The following is a 17,180-nucleotide window of genomic DNA, read 5'->3' on the forward strand; positions in this document are numbered from 1 at the left end:
ACTTGAAACTGAGGTGGCAGATAACTTTTAATGATGAAGGCTTTAGAGTAGGAAACTGAAGCAAAGTCAACTTTCCTCCCATTCATAATGAAGCTGATTGCACCAGGTAAATAATAATGTGCTCTTCTTAATTCAAGGCTCTGTTTAACTTGTGCTTCCTCCAAGTTAACATGGGCACTTAAGATATTCTTGACATGAGCTAGAAAACCCACAAATGAAGTAGACTGTGCTAGTTTACATGTTCTGCAGTATAGCTTAATGCACAATCTGATTTATTGAATTATCAGCAGTGAAAAAATATTCACATTAAAACAGCGTAGATTTAAGTAAGATAATAGAAATAGATCTTTGACTGTAAGGGGTGGCCCTGGCACAGGTTGCCCAGAGAAGCTGTGGCTGTGCCTGGATTCCTGGAAGCATCCAAGGCCAGGTTGGACAGGGCTTGGAGCAACCTGGGATAGTGGAAGTGTCTCTGCCCACGGCACAGGATGGAACAAAATTATCTTTAAGGCCCCTTCTGTGATCCTATATTCATTACTTGTATTATGCTAACCATAACACCTGCATAACCTTTTCATTTTAAGAAAAACTCTAAATAAGCCTTTTCACCAACGTGTGTAAGAACTAACACAGAGCAGGACAGCTGGAAACGCCACGCATGGCGGGAAGGGCTGCTGGCCTTCCCTTGTCACTAGCGAAGAGTCCACAGGCGCTGTGAACCCAGCAAGTCCATTTTTCCAAAGGCTGCCTGACCTTATCAGAACCGTTAAAATTCCAATTATTTTATTTCACACATTTTCATGCCATTGCCAACTCTCAGGATCTGTAGCATACCACACATTCATCCCCCCGCCCCACCCCCTTTGCAATCAAATAATTTCAGCGTCACAAAACCCCTCAATAAAAGCCAGACACCAGTGATGGCCGCAGCGGGACAACTACTGATCTGGAAGTGCGCAACACCAACCAGCAATGCCATGAAGTAATACCGCCCAGAAACAGCCCGACCCAGCCCATCCCAACAATCTGCACTCATCGTTTGCCCGGAGTATGGATATCTCAGGATGTGACGCAACAGCTCCAGTACTTTCAGAGATGTTCCTCCTAAAGAAGTAATGTCATTTTTTTCATGGGATAATAAAACCAAATAAATCACATTAAGAGCAAATTATGCCTCCAGAGACACTTCAATAAAGCAATAAAGCTTCTGAAGCACCATTTTTATGCGGCATTAACAAATTCCCTAGAATGAGGCTAAAACCGCAGGCATTTTACCAGGACCAGCACCCCTATTCCTCGCTGCAGGGCTGGAATTCGGTGCCCAGAGGATCCGAACAACCCGGCACCCAGACTAATGCACGCAGGAGGAAAGCCAGCCGGAGGAAGGAGCAGGACGGCAGCGGCGACGCAGCAAAACACCGGAATAAATCGCACCGGGAATTCCGCGCAGTGCTGCTCCCGGACCTCACCTCACAGCGAGTCTGGAAGCGCGGCGCTGGCAGCACTGGGAGCGCAGGAGCCGCTGCAGCCCTGCAAGGACCCGCCGAGTCAGAACACGAGGAGCGAGCGCCTCACCTCCCGCAGCCACCCCGGGCCCCGGCACCGCCCGGCCGAACCCTCTGGCCACTCCTCCCCGCTACCGGGCATGACGGGGCACAACGCGACGCCTCCTCCCGCTGCCAAAACCACCCTCACCGAGCCCGATTCCCCGGTCTCGTGCTGTCTCTTCTCGGCCTTTTCCGTCCGAGGGATTCAGGAAAGGAGGCCGCGGCCGGCGCCGCCTCGGACTACAACTCCCAGCATCCTCCGCGGCGCAGCCGCCGCGCCATGCCACGTCTCTCATGGACGGATCCAACGACCCCTGGGGAGGGGTGTTGCAGCCCTGTCTTGCTCCCTCAGGTTGGTTCGCTCCGCATATAAAGGCGGCGGAGGGGCGGGATAGCGACAGTGCCACGTTGGAGGTGGGGGGCGGGGGCTGGGCAGCGGGTCAGAATTACGGCTTCGCTTTAAATGTCAGCCTCAAGACAGCAGCCTTAATAAACCGCCAGGCAGCCTGTGTAGATCTCTGTTTGTAGGGATTTGGACAATGTCTTGCTTGACGTGATATGTGTTCACAGAGTGAATTAGGTTGGGAAAGGCCTATGAAGCTAGGGAATGCAGGCTGTGACCAGTTGCTCAGCTTTGTTTCCTTCTCTGAACACACTCCGGTCACTCAGTTCCCTGTTGAGAGGCGCCCTGAAGTGGACACAGCAATCAAGGTGGTCCCTCAGCAGTAGCCAGCACAGGCGTGGTTACTGCCTGCTCCTGCTGCCACACCATGGCTGATGTTGTAAATAACCAGGGCAGGAGACAATTATTAACTCGTTAATCTCTTTTATTGAAAAGGGAAAGCATACGTGATTGCCTACACCACTGCTACTCCACCATGGAGGACACCTGTATCGGGCCTGCCGTCGGAAAGGCACTGCAGAGTCGAGAGTCCACCTTCAGGAGGGGGTCCGAGGAACTTCCTCAGGTTTGTTTGGTCTGGGCCTGTCCTTCTTTCCAGGTATTCTTAAGTTGCGGCAAAATGCAGGAAACTATCTGTAGGTACCTTAGGGCATTGCCGATTTGATGCTGTCTCTTGTGGGTCAGAATTCTATCTCAGCTCGTCCCAGCTAAGGACTACCGGTGTCAATTAGGTTCTTGGCTCACAGCAAAGCTTGATGGGGGTTTCACTGATTTTCATAAAGGTGGTGACAGCAGTTGATGGGCAGGCCGGACACCAGCAGGAAGTAGGAATAGAAGCAGATGGAGAGCAAGCAGGAGGAGTAGCAGAGGCTTAACCCGAGGGAGGGTATGGGGCATACAAACATACAACGCAAGGGGTGAGAAACTGGCGTCTGGGGTACAAGTGGCATACAAATGATTTGGGATCTTGGTGCATTTGATATACAACAACTAAGAGGGCCCAATCATTAGCTTTCAACGCTTTGAACATTAACATGCAATCAGGAGTTTTAGTTTTATTCGTTTTAACTGGGACAGCCCAGGACCCTCCCTACCTCGTGAGCACCACCAGCGCTATCAACATGAACAGCCCCTATGATGTCCTTCCCTGCCCTACAGGGGAAGAAAAACTTATGTGAAATCTTGCAGCCTTGACATCCTATCCAGGCACTCATTCTAACTAATTCAGGAATGTGGAGTGTGTCTCAATTACAGCCTGAAAATGAAGGCCTGACAAATACACTCCCACTGGGTTTATGTATAGCATAAAGGAAAATGAAGCAAAGCCAAGTGCTTCCAAAGTAGATGAATTTCAAAACCTGTTTTTTTTCAGGAGGAGGTTCTATTTCTTTGTGATAGCTGAATTTCACACTAAAATTTAAGGTTAGATAAACAAGAATGAAGATGAAACGTGAGGGAGGAACAGAAGGTGAAGGTTTTCTGCGACCTCCAACTTACCCAAAACTGATTCCTCCAGTGACAAAAAATGTCCTCCGCTTTGATACCACTTTGAATCCTGCTTAGAAAACAGAGTATGTGAGAATCCAAAGCTTGTAATTACTCTTGAAGCCATATCCCAATGGAAAATAAATCTCTACATACACTACACTCCAAGAGAAACATCAAAATACTGCCAGAATTCTTTGCTCTACTTACCACAGATCCCACTGTCTGTGATCTCTAAAGAGTTCGGTATAATTATAAAGAAGGACGGGCATGCCTCAGTGCAAGCTGAAAGAAAAACACTATTGAATAAGGAGAACAATAAACAGCAGTCTGAACACGATGTAGGGGCACACCAAAAGGGTTGAGGGCCAGGGGTAATAACTTCTTGCATAAAGTAGGGTTTGGAAACAGCCTGGGGGATAGGGTCCAACAGAGTAACATGATAACAAATACGCATGTTACTGGAGCAAAAATTAACCAAGATAGAACAGAAAACAGAACTTTCTAGTCCTGTTTACATACAGAACTCTCATGAAGATTTGAGGGTTGTAGTGACATCCATAGACGGCAGGGACAAGGAACTCTGCAGACATGAGGTACTCTAGAAACGTGGTTTTACTGCAAGGGTCATGGGTGAAGAGGGCCTGCTTTCAGCCACCAGGCTCGGCTGAAGGGGACCCCGTAAAGAGAAAGGGAGAGAGAGAAGGGAGTATGAGGTAAGGAAGGTAAAAAAGCTAAGAGGGGTTAGAGAGGTAAGAGAGAGGGAGGTAGACGAAGCAGAGGGAGAGAGCGGGCCAGAGAAGGGGCGAAGAGGCAAGAGGAAAGAAGAGCGAGAAGAGAAGTGAGCTAGGACCTTGTTACAGTACATTATATCTGCTTTTGTGTTGAATATTCTAATTTACACTGACCAACTGGCGCAAGATACAAAACCTACAAATTATGCATGCAGCCTGTGAGAACTACTAGATTACATATCGTCCCGTATTCTAAAGTCTAAAGACTACATTTCTTATCTACTTTTTTCTTGGTGCCTTGACTGGGTAGAGATGGACTGCATTCTTGGGTCCTTTTGTTTTCTGTCCTTCAACCTATCTCCGGTTAGTCACAGTCTTCCTGCCTGCCATGCCTACATCTCAAAGCTGGCTTTCATTTCTATTTCACTCACAGATTTTAGATCTTCCAGTATTTCTTACCAGACAATCATATCCATAAGCCCTTCCTGTCCCATCTTTCCCAACAGAGGGTGAAATTTTTCGCATCCTAACTAGGTGATACACAGTGTGGGCCAGAGAGCTGCCCCCTCGCAGACTCAAGGTGCCAAGGTGCCACTGCTGCTGAGGTAACATTTTACCCAAAAGGAATTGAGGAAGGGGAAGTCAACTGTTCCTCATGGGACAATTTGTTGTGTTCTGTTAGGACTCTTTTTTGTTACAAACTCTGAGAAGTATAGCCAGATGGTAATAATTGTAAAATCTCCAACCTTCCACGTTGCAACACTGACCAGTCACAATTATTATTTGTGTGTCCTCTCGGGCATGGACCAAGTGTTAAACGTGACACACACCTTTGAGTGTCTGTCTCAATTGCAACACGGAGAGGAGATCTGTATTATGTTTTTTATATTTCCAACCCCCCTTCCCCTTCCCATTCAATACATCTTGTTCTGCATGATAAGAGCAGGCATGGGGCTCCTCTGATTGCTGATGGGCTTCTCTTGGGGATGAAAGGGTGGAACTCCACCGATCTACTTTCTCTTCACTCTCCCTAATACTCCTTCATTTTTCTGATTCTTACCTAAGCTCCGCTACCAGACAGAGCAGATCATTCACCAGCTGACGCTGTTGTCTCATACTGTCACCAGGCACAGACATTCCCTGCAGAGGGGTGCTTGGATAGCTGTGCTTTTCACATGTGGTTCTCTTTGAAAAAAATAAGGAAGAGGGGAGAGGGAAGGGGGGGGGAAGGGGGGGGGGAAGGGGGGGGAAGGGAAGGGAAGGGAAGGGAAGGGAAGGGAAGGGAAGGGAAGGGAAGGGAAGGGAAGGGAAGGGAAGGGAAGGGAAGGGAAGGGAAGGGACGGGAAGGGAGGGGAGGAGAGGGGAGGGGAGGGGAAGGGAGAAAAGAGAAGAGAGGAGGGGAGGGGAGAAGAGGAAGAGAAGAGGAAGAGGAGAGGAGAGAGGAGAGGAGAGGGGAGGGGGGAGGGGAGGGGGAGGGGAGGGGGAGGGGAGGGGGAGGGGAGGAGGGGCGAGGCGAGGCGAGGCGAGGCGAGGCGAGGCGAGGCGAGGCGAGGAGGAGAAAGGCAGTATGAAAGGCAAGGGAAAGCAAGGCAAGGTGCCACAGGACCAGGAGTGTGGCTGCAACTTGGCCTGCTTGCCCTGCCTGTGCGAACATTTCCACCTTCAGCCCAGTGTGGGTGGCTAAAAGGGCCAGGACGACAGCCACTGTTAGAGATGTGGCCTAGTGGGAGAAGGGGGGCTGAGCACACTCACAGCGAGCAGTGGTGGTTTGATTTCAAGCTCTTTGATGAAATCAGCTCTTCAGGGTGATGCTGAAAGAGGAGATGGAGCCTTCGTACAGAGTTCTGCAGGAGGCTTTTTTCAGCGGCCTCTTTGGAGTGACACACAGGGTTAGAAACTAGAGGGTATTGATTAGACGCCTAGAGGCTGTGTGTTGCCTAATAGTTGCTGCTGCATTTTTTTTCTGTATTCATTGCTTGTGAAGGAAAATATAGGGCGTGTGTGTGTGAAAACAACATGAAGGAATGCAATGATGGGTGATGGGGAGAAAGATGTTCACCACAACAGGACACAAGTATGCTGAACTCCCAAGGATACTGAGACAACAAGGCTCCTTGGGCTCCTGAAACTGGATGAAATTAGCCTTATGGTTTGGACTCTGACCAAATGACCAGTGAGTGTGTGCAAGGAGATGGGGTGAAAAGTTCAACTCCAATGAAGACTACTTACTTCATCACCTGCAACCCCCAGGAAGACCACCACAGACTAGTGTGCAAGCTGATAAGACAATAAGTGTTAGAAGTGAGGGAGGGTGGAGCCAGGGAATAAATATGCATAGGTGTATTGCGAAACTTGATGCATGTCATGGGGTGTGCCTGCCTCTCGATGGTGAAACAGTGCACCTTTGGAGTTCAGATGGTGTTAGTTCCTGGTGGGGGTACAACACAGCCCTTGGAGTCCTGAGAGTCCTGAGCAGTTGCCTAGGACCAGTGCAAGAAGAGGAGAAGAGTTGGCCTTACTTGCAAGTCCAAGAATCTCTTTAACATAACCCAAATGCTGCGCAGGGGTGAGGACCCTGAATAGGTGCAGTGTCACGGTTTTTGAGGGGAAGGAATGAGGGAGGAGTTTTGGGGTTAGGGACTAATAACAGTATATAAACTGAGTATACTCAGTATACTGAGGGTGGAATATAAGGTGGGGTGACAAAATCAGAACTAGTCAGGGGAGACCAAGGGAGGGTATGACTTTAACCCAACCAATGGTACATTGAGGAACACGGAAGCTTCTAGGCTTAAGGGCAGGGTTAGGGAAGGATTGACAGCTAGTGGGTAGGGACAGAAGGCAGGAATAAAGGCAGAGTGACAAGTAGGTGAAGGAGGGGAGAACGAGGTCTGAAGCAGCTATGGGGGGAGTTGGAGTAAACCATTGGGGTGCTGACAAATTGCAATATAATAGGAGGAGGGGTTGTTATGAATAAAAATTGATGTTCAAACTGCATGTGGATTTACCCCTTTTTTTGTTTATGCACTTACCTGTTCTTGTTCCAACCCCCAGTTCAAGCTCCTAGTTGATGTACTTAACCTTTTCAGCTCCAAGAGTTCATTGTTAAAAAGTTCTCACCTGTTTTATCTGTTTTATTCCCCTCCCTTTAGTCATTGTACCCCTTTGTGCCCTCTTAACTCATCGGGTAATCCAGCCACTGCTCCCCAGGACAGACTTCGACATTTCCCATAAAGACTTGCGCATGCATGCATATTAAAATCATACTGCCACCCAGAAATAAGACAGCCCTAGACAATGAGCCACTCCAAAATGACACAAAAAACCCCACACCCAAACCCCAGCAAGCACCTAGGGAAGCTAAATATGCTGGCTTCAGCCCAACAAGTGAGTCACCGTAACCTGAATAGCACCCAAGCAAGAGGACCCCTCTGGACTACTGAGCTGACATCAGGTCCCTGGATGATCCCTGGGAGGATAGAGGCTCCAGTCCTGCTGGTGACAACAGGCTTGCGTGATCCTTTTCCTGGATGTTGACCACTGGGAGCAGCGGTGGCAGCACGCACCCTGAGTCCCAACCTCTAGGCCCCTCTCTAATAAAGGCTTAAAAAGGGAGCAGCAGGTTTCTCCCTCTCTTCTTTTCCTACAGGGTTTACAGAATAGAGGAACATAACAAAGATCCTGAACCAAAACAGAGGCATATGCAATATTTTAGAGGATAAAAGGGAACATAAGAGACCAAGCAACTGTGCATGCCTTTGAAGGCGAAATCCCCCATGCGCGGGGCAGCTGAGTAAGCTAAATACCTACTTTATAACTCCAGGTGCCCCCCGGTGTGCTCTGGATCCAGGCTGCAGATACCGTAAAGCCATCTGAGAGGAACATGGGGAATGTAGCTGGACCTCACAGTGCTGACCACCCCAGACTTCTCTCTAAGGGAACCTAAACCTCACCTGCTGCAACTGGAGTGCATCTACCCTTTCTTGCTCATTCAGGAACATGATGCCTCCTGCATTATACACAGGCTCTCTGCAAGGAGTGATCATCTTCTAGGTGATCTGCTACCCTGGCTTTATTTTATGTTTCCCAGGAATGGATGTAATGGATGGACTCATAAGTATCACAGCAAGAGCATTTGCTTCTCAAGAGCTCTTAAGCAAAAAAAAAAAAAAAAAAAATCTGCCACTATTTTCTGCACAGAAAAGGAGGTGCTGATAAGGCACAGTCAGGCACAGTCTCTGCTCTGAGAGTGCCTGAACTGTAGGATGCCATGCGTTGCTGTTTCCAGCTGCTTTGCTCATGGTTTTATAACCAGTTCTGGACAGGGGCTGGTGCTGACAGGGTAGGAAAATTTGGAGAAAGCAAGGTGCAGGAGACAACCAAGCAAGAGCGCAGACACTTAGGAATACAGAGCACAAGAGCAGATGTCTGGGATGGTTCAATAGCAAATGCCATGAGCAGTGACCAGAGCCCAGAGCTGGTCACTGCCACCTCAGGGACTCAGTCCACTGCTGGTTTGTGTCTGATCCTTGCTGAGCTCCCTCTACCCCTTCAGCTGACACAGCCCAGGAAAGGGCTCCATGCTCTGGTGTTCGCAGTTTGCTGCTGCCTAAATTCTTAGTAGCACTGACAGGTAATATGGAGAGTCGGTTTTTGTCCTGCCTGGAAACTTCTTCAGTGCCGCTGTCAGAGATGATCCTTCTGTCAGCTTGGCACTGTGCCTGTTGCATCCTCATCCCTGTCCCTCCCATCAGCAGGGACTCCTGCACATCAGCACTCGTGCCATTCCACATCATGAATAGAGCAAGCTGTGTCCGAAGAGCAAAGATGGCATTTCCTTGGCATTCATAACAGACATAAGGAACAAGAGTCACAACAAGTGCTTCTTGGACACGATAGAAAATAGGACATTCATGTGAAATTCAAGGAACAAGCCACTGCTGACATCTAAATTTGTCATCAAATGCATTGACAAATACATGAGTTTTAACTGGAGCTTAATTTGGGGTCCAGAAATGTTTTTCATTTCAACGGAAAACAAAGAGGATGTTCACTGATGTTGCCGAATTTGTTTGCAATTAGCCTAATCTTAGTTATTGAGATCATACTAATTATTAGCTCCAAATGTTGCAGGACTTGTTTCCCAGAGAGGCTAGAGCGTGGATAAATTTCATTTTTGAAACACGAGAAGGAATGTACATGTTGTAAAAACAATTCTAGCTCTGCACACACAACTTCTCCACGGCGTTTTCACAGCCAGCAGAGGTGTCAGCAGTCCATGCAAGAGCTCTGCCCAGCGGCAGTCCAAAACACTGCACTGGACTGTTGGGCAATCTTTGGCATTGGGCATCCCGTCATTAAGGGAAGTTTCTTGTAGAGCTATAAAGGCAACACAACAGGATTGCAAAAGGTTTAGAGTGGGAAACCATGGTGGGAAAAAAGCAAACCCAAGAACCATCAGAACTTGTTACATTTATTAGGTTGCTCCAAGTTGAAGAGAAAAAAATGTGGTAGAAATCCATGACATTTCTACTAGTAAGGGAAGTGTATCAACTGTTCCTTACTTTGTAAACAAACGCAGAGGAACAGCAAAATATTACCAGGACTTGTGGGGGAAAAAAAAAAATAAATCCAGTCCACAGCAATGCAGGATCACGCTGAGAGGCTGGCTGGATGGCAGAGTATTAAAATTAAAATCACCAGAGCAAACAGAAAAAACCCATAATCTGCAAGGCTTCTCAGGTGAATTCATTGATCCAGGTGCAGGAGAAGCAGCTTTCTAAAAACCCTAGAAGAAACCCAGCTCAAGTGGCTAAAGCCCTCCCTTACTCATAGGCTGTAGTGCTTAGCCAAAGTTTTACAAGCAGCTTCACTGCCTGTGCCAAACATGAAATTAATTGGAGGAGACCTCCCTGAAAAGCTGGGCAAAGCCATACAGGCAGGGCAGCATTGGCACTGGAAGGTTTTAACCTGCCCCTGCAATGGCGGGCTTTCTCTTTTGAAGTGCCCCACAGTGTTCCACAGTAGAAGCACTTGCTGGGACCTGTCCATCAAGTCGTCACCGCCCATCCCTGTCCCTGGGGTCTCCTAACATGAGGCTGAAGGCTTCTCTGTGCTACTCCTCTTTCTCTCCCAAGCCCACTTCCAGGTTGCCGCTTTATTACTTCATCTGCACTGGCCACCACCAGTTTAGTCTTACTGTTCCATTTTTTCTCATTATCTCTCATAACACAACCCTTCTGAGCTTTCATCAGTAATTCACTCAAGTGTTTACCACTCTAATCCTCTGTTTTGTCTAATTTCTGCTTTATGTCTGGCTGTGCTTTGGTAGTACAACTTGCTTCTGATAGTTCTCGACCTGCATCACTTTCAGCAACTCACGTTCCTGAGTACTGCTGCATATTCTTTCTGAGCCTCTGTAACCAGAGAGTGGGCAGCTCATCCCCTTGCTGTTTATTTTCAAAGGCCTTTTCCAGCTTCTGCCCTTTGGGTGCAGAATTCCCTTAATCATCAACCTTCTAGAGTCTGACACGTATTCCTCCCCTCAATTGTATTCTGATCCCAGGTAGGCCTCAGTAGTGGGAATTCTTCTTTCCCAGGGGTTACCACCACCTTGAACATGGGGTGCGTTTTCTCTTTCCTAAATTGTTGCTCCTGCAATTTGTATAATTTTTCTTTCCTCTGAGCCAAATCAAGTTCCTCAAACAGATTGCATTTCTTCCCAAGTGTAGATGTTTGGGGCTAAAAATGGATTCAATTGCTCTTCCAGCCCCTTGCGGTGCTTTAGTATGATACTCATCTGCCTTTTAAATTCTCTTACCTCGGTACTAATAGGAGGTACATAGACAAATTCTAGTCCCCTTGGAGCTCCCCTGCACAGGCAACTCTCACAAGGGAAAGGGGGAACTATTTTTATTAACCCTTGAGGTGAAGGAACTTTTGGAGGGTATTTCGGTATTATGACTTTGGTATTTGAAGGGGAAATGGGAAATTTTGAACATGGTTCTTTCACTGTGTTAGCACTGCAATTCACGTTCTTTGTGACAGCTGGTCTGTCGCGAGATTTTAGCATCTCACTGAAACCAGCCCCAGCACAAGGGCCTGCCATTTCACAGGGACCAGTCCTGCTGTTACCATTCCTTTCGTGCTCAGCTGCTGCCTCTAAACTCAGAGCATTTGCTCTCTTCTCAGGCAATGAAAAGATGAAACAAAACACATCTAAAACATAGATAAAAACAAATAGGAAACAGAATTAACAGTTTTCCTCCTGTTACTCCAAAAGCTTTTTGGGCTGAAGCGAGATGTTATTTCATCTCTGGCAGGAACCTGCCTAGAGATGAGATGGAGCTGTGGGAGAGCAAGCAAATGTTTTAGTTGCTGTCAAAATTTCTTGTATTGACAATTTGCTGAAGTTTGTGACTTCTTATGCTAATGTTTGTGTCTCTATTCTCATCAGTAATGACTTGATGGTAGACCAAAGATTAGTCAAAGAATTGAATTTTTTTTTTTTTAAGAACAATAAAGTGTGTAAGAAAACTTGCTACAGATGCATAACTTTTCCTAGCAAAAGCTTCAACACACTTGAAATTATCATAACCTTCCCAGCTCTGCCTTGGGAGGTTTCAGAATTATTATAGTCAGGCTACGTAAATTCTGGGTTCATAAAAAAGGATTCAAAGAATCAGAACAGAACAGAAAAAAAAATATCCCATGAGGAACGGTTGACTTCACCTTCCTCAACTCCTTTTTACTGTCACCTCACCAGTGAGTCTGAGAGGTAGCAGCTCTCTGGCCCACATTGGTGCTGCTGGCAGAGCTGGCTGCTGTCTACTCAAGGCTCAGATAGGCGCCTGGACCATCTAGCTGCATGGCCAAAGCCATCTCAGTGATGCCATGCAGGCCGGAGGTGCCACACAGGTGGAAGCTGCAGGACTTGCTGGAGGGCAAAGCTGTGAGCTACTAGTGGTGTGACTGGGGCAGTTGCCACCAGGCCAATGGCACCAACATCCAGACCCAGCGGGTGACTTTCTCCTTGTCCAAGCATGAGCCTGTGCAGAGGATGTCCAGCAGGGTACCAATCTTGATACATGGACAGCTGGCCACCAGAGGTGTGCAGGGAGCATGTCTGCCCTGGTAGCTGCTCCCTGGAGCACAGGCACTCCAGCACCACACAGATGTGCCCAGTTGGTGGCTGCTCCGTGCTCTCTGGGATGAAGGAGTGGCCCAGGGGTGGCCTCAGGATGACTAGCAGGTGGTAGGTGCTGCTCTTCTCCAACAGGCTGCAGGCTTCAGAGCTGGCATCCTTCCCGGTGGCTGGGTGCAGCTCAGGCATGAAGCCCCTCTGGGAGAGTATTTGGCAGGCGTCAAGGAGCTCTTCCACTGGCTGCTTCAGCACCTTTGTGCTGGTTAGGCCCTGCTGCAGAATCTCAGAATCACAGAACAGCTGGGCTTGGGAGTGACCTTTAAAGGCCGTCCAGTCTCCACAGCAAATGAGCAAGGCCGTTCTCATCTAGATCAGGGCTGACAGCCCACACCAGCCCTATCCTGAGTGTGCCCTTTGGTGATGGAGCGGGCACAGCCAAAGTGCTGCCACCACTGTCTGCCACCATTTCGCTTGCCATTCTCCTTAAGCTCCCTGATCTGCTTCTCACTGCTGATCTTCTCTCTGCTGCCACCCTTTTCCTGGCTGCTGACCTTTTCTTTGCTATTGACATTGTCATAGCTAAACTTATCGCTGCTCACATTCTCATTAGTGCTGAAATTCCTTCTCACAGCCTCCCAGCAGCTGGCAGAGCCACACTTTTTTCTCCTGAGCAGCCACTCAGGTGCCACTTCCCTGGAGACCTGAGGGATTGCTCAGGGAGTGTCAGGAGCGTTTGCCATGACAGCAAAAGAGAACTGGAGATGTTTTAATTCTTGTGACTATGGACATTCCATGAGCAAATGTCCTCAGAAACAAGTCGTCCTGGATCATCACTGAGACCACAAATGGCTGCGCAAAGACCCAAACTAGTGATGGCTGTTGGGAAAATCCCACCAGAGTGCAGACTGGCGCCACACAAAGACAGCAAATGCCCAGCCATTGCACTTCTGTCGTCCTGCTCGCGCCTTGGAAGAAGAGAAGAAGGACCAGTTCCCACACAGACAGAGGACACCAACCTCGAAGACTCTGATCCTAGATGTCACCCAGCCTTGCATCTCAGAACAGGTAGCTCTAAAGATTCTGCCCCAGGCAAATCCAGTGCTGAGGCAGTTCCCCACATACTGCAGCGCCAGTATGCCTCCTGTGGAGCTAGCCAGGACACCAGTGGGTTGGGGGCTGCATCAGACAGCCACTGTTAGAGACACGGACTGGTGGGAGAAGGAGGGCTGAGCCTGTCATGGCAGGCAGTGGAGGTGAGAGTGCTGCAACTCTTCCTGAAGAAGTGTGCTTAGAAAGATGTCCCAGGGACACATGCACATCCACTGCTGCTGATGTATTTCAATCATTCCCATATTTAGTGGTCAGCTTTCTGCAGGTTGTTGGTTTGCCAGTTAAACCATTTCTGTTTCAGATTGCATTGGAGTATGCCCGTCTTTCTTCTTATCGGCCACTGCAGACTCTCAATTGACATCTCTGAGAATCGCAGCCTGTCAGGTCTCCAGGTAAGTGGCACCAGAGTGGCTGCTCAGGAAAAGAAAGCAGCCACTGCTTCGGCAACTGTTCTCTGTGGAATTATGCTTCACACAAGCCTCAATTATCTGGTCAATTGTAGTCTTGGAGTCAAGGGTTAGAGATGTAAGTATTGTCTTTGTCGTTGGATTGGTATTAGCCATAGTCATTTTTATGAGCACTTCCTTTCTGGCCTCCTTGCTTTCTGTTTGCCTCTCTAATGCAACCTTGAGGCAATCAACAAATTTTATGAAAGACTCATCCACCCCTTGTTGATGTTTGTGAAGCTTTGTGTGGAGACTGTGTCATCAGGTGTCAAGAGAAGTGATGTTTTTGCTGCTATGGTGTTGTCAAGCAGGGCAGCTCCAGGGATGTTTGTCTGATCATTTGGTTTGATGTAGTTACCTTTGCCTGCAATTTGTCCTAATATCAAATTTGGGTTTTTTTGGATTACTTTGGTACATTGCAGCCAACGTTCCTAATTGCTTTTTCCAATTTCTATCCCACAGTGTGAGCTCTGCTGGGGAGAGGAGACATCCCATAATTTTACTGATGTCGTGGGGAATCGAAGTATGTGCAGTGAAGGTAGCTTCTAATAAGTTCTTGCAGTAGTGCAAGCCTCTCCCATGTTCTTTTGCAGTCCACTTGCGGGACACCAGATGTCACCAGAGGACATGACAAGAACTCTCACTGGTCAAGTTGAGAAGTGAGATAAAGAAGAAAGTTTATTATGGTTTGGGTTTTAGATAGGGTTTGGACTTTGACCAGCGATTGGGAGACGAGGTTAACACCTTTCTGACCCCACTGGTCAAGCCAGAAGTCCATCAATTTGTCCTTCCCCCTGGAGGGAATATATTATTTATTAAACATTAGTCTTTGTTTGTTTTACAAGTGTGAGAATTCCAGTACAGAATGTAAAAACATCAGAAGGCTGAAAAATCAGGGCAGCAAAGCTCCTTTAGTTCATTATAGGGGATTGGCTCCCAGTTGACCCTTTGATCTCATCGCCTACTGGTTTTGACAATGATTGGGAAGACTGTGATTTTATTGGCCAACTGCCAATTACTCTCCTTAGCGGCTTCCCCCTGGATCATGGCCCAGTGATCTCCTCATATTCTTCATCAGATAGTGAGCACTCACTGCTATCATCCTCTGAAGATGGCAGACAACACCCAAGACAGGTGTGGGGCTTCACAGAGGGGACTGGAGATGCCTGATGCTAGGTGGCAGTGGAGACTAATACGGTCTCCTTCTGGCGGCTACTGTCTTCATTTATGGTCCTGATGTTACAGGTACTGGAGGTGGGAGGACCCTCAGGGGCGGGGCTGTCTTTGGAGGGACAGGTGTCGGGGTGGGGCCCGCATTGGGGTTGTAACTGGGGGTGGGGCCCACACTAGGGGTGTAACCGGGGATGGGTACACGATGCTATTGGTGGGGGTGTCAGAGGAGGGGCCCGTCGTGGTTACACTACTCAGAACGTAAGGGGAGGAGCAAGGGAATGGACAAGACACTTGCACAATGGGGAAGGAGCAGTGACATAGTAGAAATGTGGCCATTTTGTGGACATAGGGCAGGAGAACTTGGACAGGGAGGAGGCAAAATGGCAGGGCTGGCCATGTTGCTGCTGCCATTTTGAACATTTTCAGAAACCAGTGGAGAGGGCACTGGTATGTGGGCATGAGAAGGAGGTTAACAGGAAGGTCCAAGGCAGTGTGGCCAGCACTGTCCTGGGAATGGCAGAAACAGGATCAGGGGACGTCCAGGAGACAGTGGCAACCTAGTGTGGAATTGCAGGAAATGCCTGCCAACCCACTATCAGGTAGGGAAGAGGCTTTAGGAACACAGGGTGAGGGAAGAGAGGAAGGAGGAGGAAACTGGGGTTTCCCTACACTCCCCAAACAATCCCCAGAATTGATTTCCTCTAAAGCCTTTGTTATTAACTTAAATAAAGAAAAAACTTAGCAACTGAAAGATCTCCCTCAAACTCTGTTCAGCTTTCTTCCAACTTTATCCCAAAACTCATCTAAATGAACATAATTTACTTTAGTGTGTGTGGAAAATACTTAAAAACCCAGTGTACAAATGTTTTTACTAAACTTAAACTTCACCTCAACAAGGATTTCTTTAATTTGGAGGTAGAACTCCTATTTGGATGGGGTGAGCGATGGATGGCCCATTTTGGTTCCCCATCTTGTCCCAATCCCACCCCACCAGTAAAATGCAAATGAAAATGAAGAGACCAAGTGGAATTAACTCGCTGCTGCTCTTTGCCTGATGGCATTGGTCAAATGAGGATTGCTGGAGGGTGGCCACCTAAGCCAACTGGCTGTCATCTGCTGTCTTCGACAGGTCCTGATTGGCGCCTCTCTGGTATCTTCTGCTAGAACACAGGAGAGTCCCTTTGAGGAAGCGGCTGACCCAAGGTCATTCTTCCTCTCACTGGCCAAAACTGAGTGGTAACGACTCACTAGGAGGAACCGAGGTTTGTCCCACTTGGGTGCCACTTGTCGCCAGCTGCTAAGACCTCTGGAGGTGGTCTTCTGGGTGCCACGACCTTCCTAGTGAGCAGTCTTTAAAAAGACTCTTTGTCCCCGGGGCACCAGGCACCCCAGTGTGATTTCAGCTCCTTGTGAGCGGTTGCTGAGGCAACCGAACTTAGCAGCACCAGTGATCAGCTCTCTGGCACTGGCTGCAAGGGCAGCTTGGCCAGGCAGCTTCCTTCAGGCAGTGCGGGGACAGAAGACAGGAATCCTTCTGATCCTCCAGGGAGAGCTTCCTGTATTCTCCAGAGCCACTTATTGAAAGACATCAAGGCTCTCTGATTATACGGGGAATGAGGGGGGCAGGGTTTGCCACTCAACCTTCCCCAAATCCTTCTGTGGGGGAAGGATTTGGGGAAACAAGCAATCCAGGGAAGGATCCAAATTAACCAATGGGATGACATAAAGAACAGGAAGTAAGGGCTTAAGAAATAGGGGCTTGAGGGATTAACATACAGGCAAGTGCTCATGGGGTTTTTACACACTCTGCTCATCTTGAGCAAAAGGTACCTTTCCCAGAGAGACTCATGAGGAGGCATTCCACTTACTTATAACCTGCCCCCTCTCCATGGGAGGCTTCTGTGGTGGTCTCAGGAGGCTCCACACTTGGGGCCTGGGTAGGGGATATAACCAGGCGACTCGGAGTTTTAATGATTCTGTCATTAAATGTTTAAAGTTAGGTCTTCTTTAGTTATAGGGGTATATGTGTGTATCTTGTAAGTTCCATTTCCATTTGCAACTTTGTACTGATTGTACTGCAAGTTCTGTATAGTTAGAAAACGTGTATGAATGTATGAGTGAAAAGGTTACAGTATTGAC

General features: G+C 48.1%; 1 protein-coding gene across 3 annotated transcripts in view; it reads right to left on the reverse strand.

The window, feature by feature from the left end:
- Positions 1–1,843, reverse strand: part of PRRC1 (proline rich coiled-coil 1) — a 31,608-nt gene extending 29,765 nt beyond the window's left edge. The window contains exon 1 of one of the 3 annotated variants that reach the window (XM_066338426.1): positions 1,696–1,843. The gene's annotated coding sequence lies outside the window, so the exon portion shown is untranslated. Of the gene's footprint in view, positions 1–1,275; positions 1,446–1,469; positions 1,602–1,695 lie in introns of those variants that run through there. The other 2 variants (XM_066338425.1, XM_066338427.1) reach the window with 2 other exon arrangements.
- Between the last annotated feature and the right edge of the window lie 15,337 nt (positions 1,844–17,180).

Source organism: Sylvia atricapilla, chromosome Z, assembly GCF_009819655.1.
Source record: "Sylvia atricapilla isolate bSylAtr1 chromosome Z, bSylAtr1.pri, whole genome shotgun sequence".
Classification (NCBI taxonomy): Eukaryota; Metazoa; Chordata; class Aves; order Passeriformes; family Sylviidae; genus Sylvia; species Sylvia atricapilla.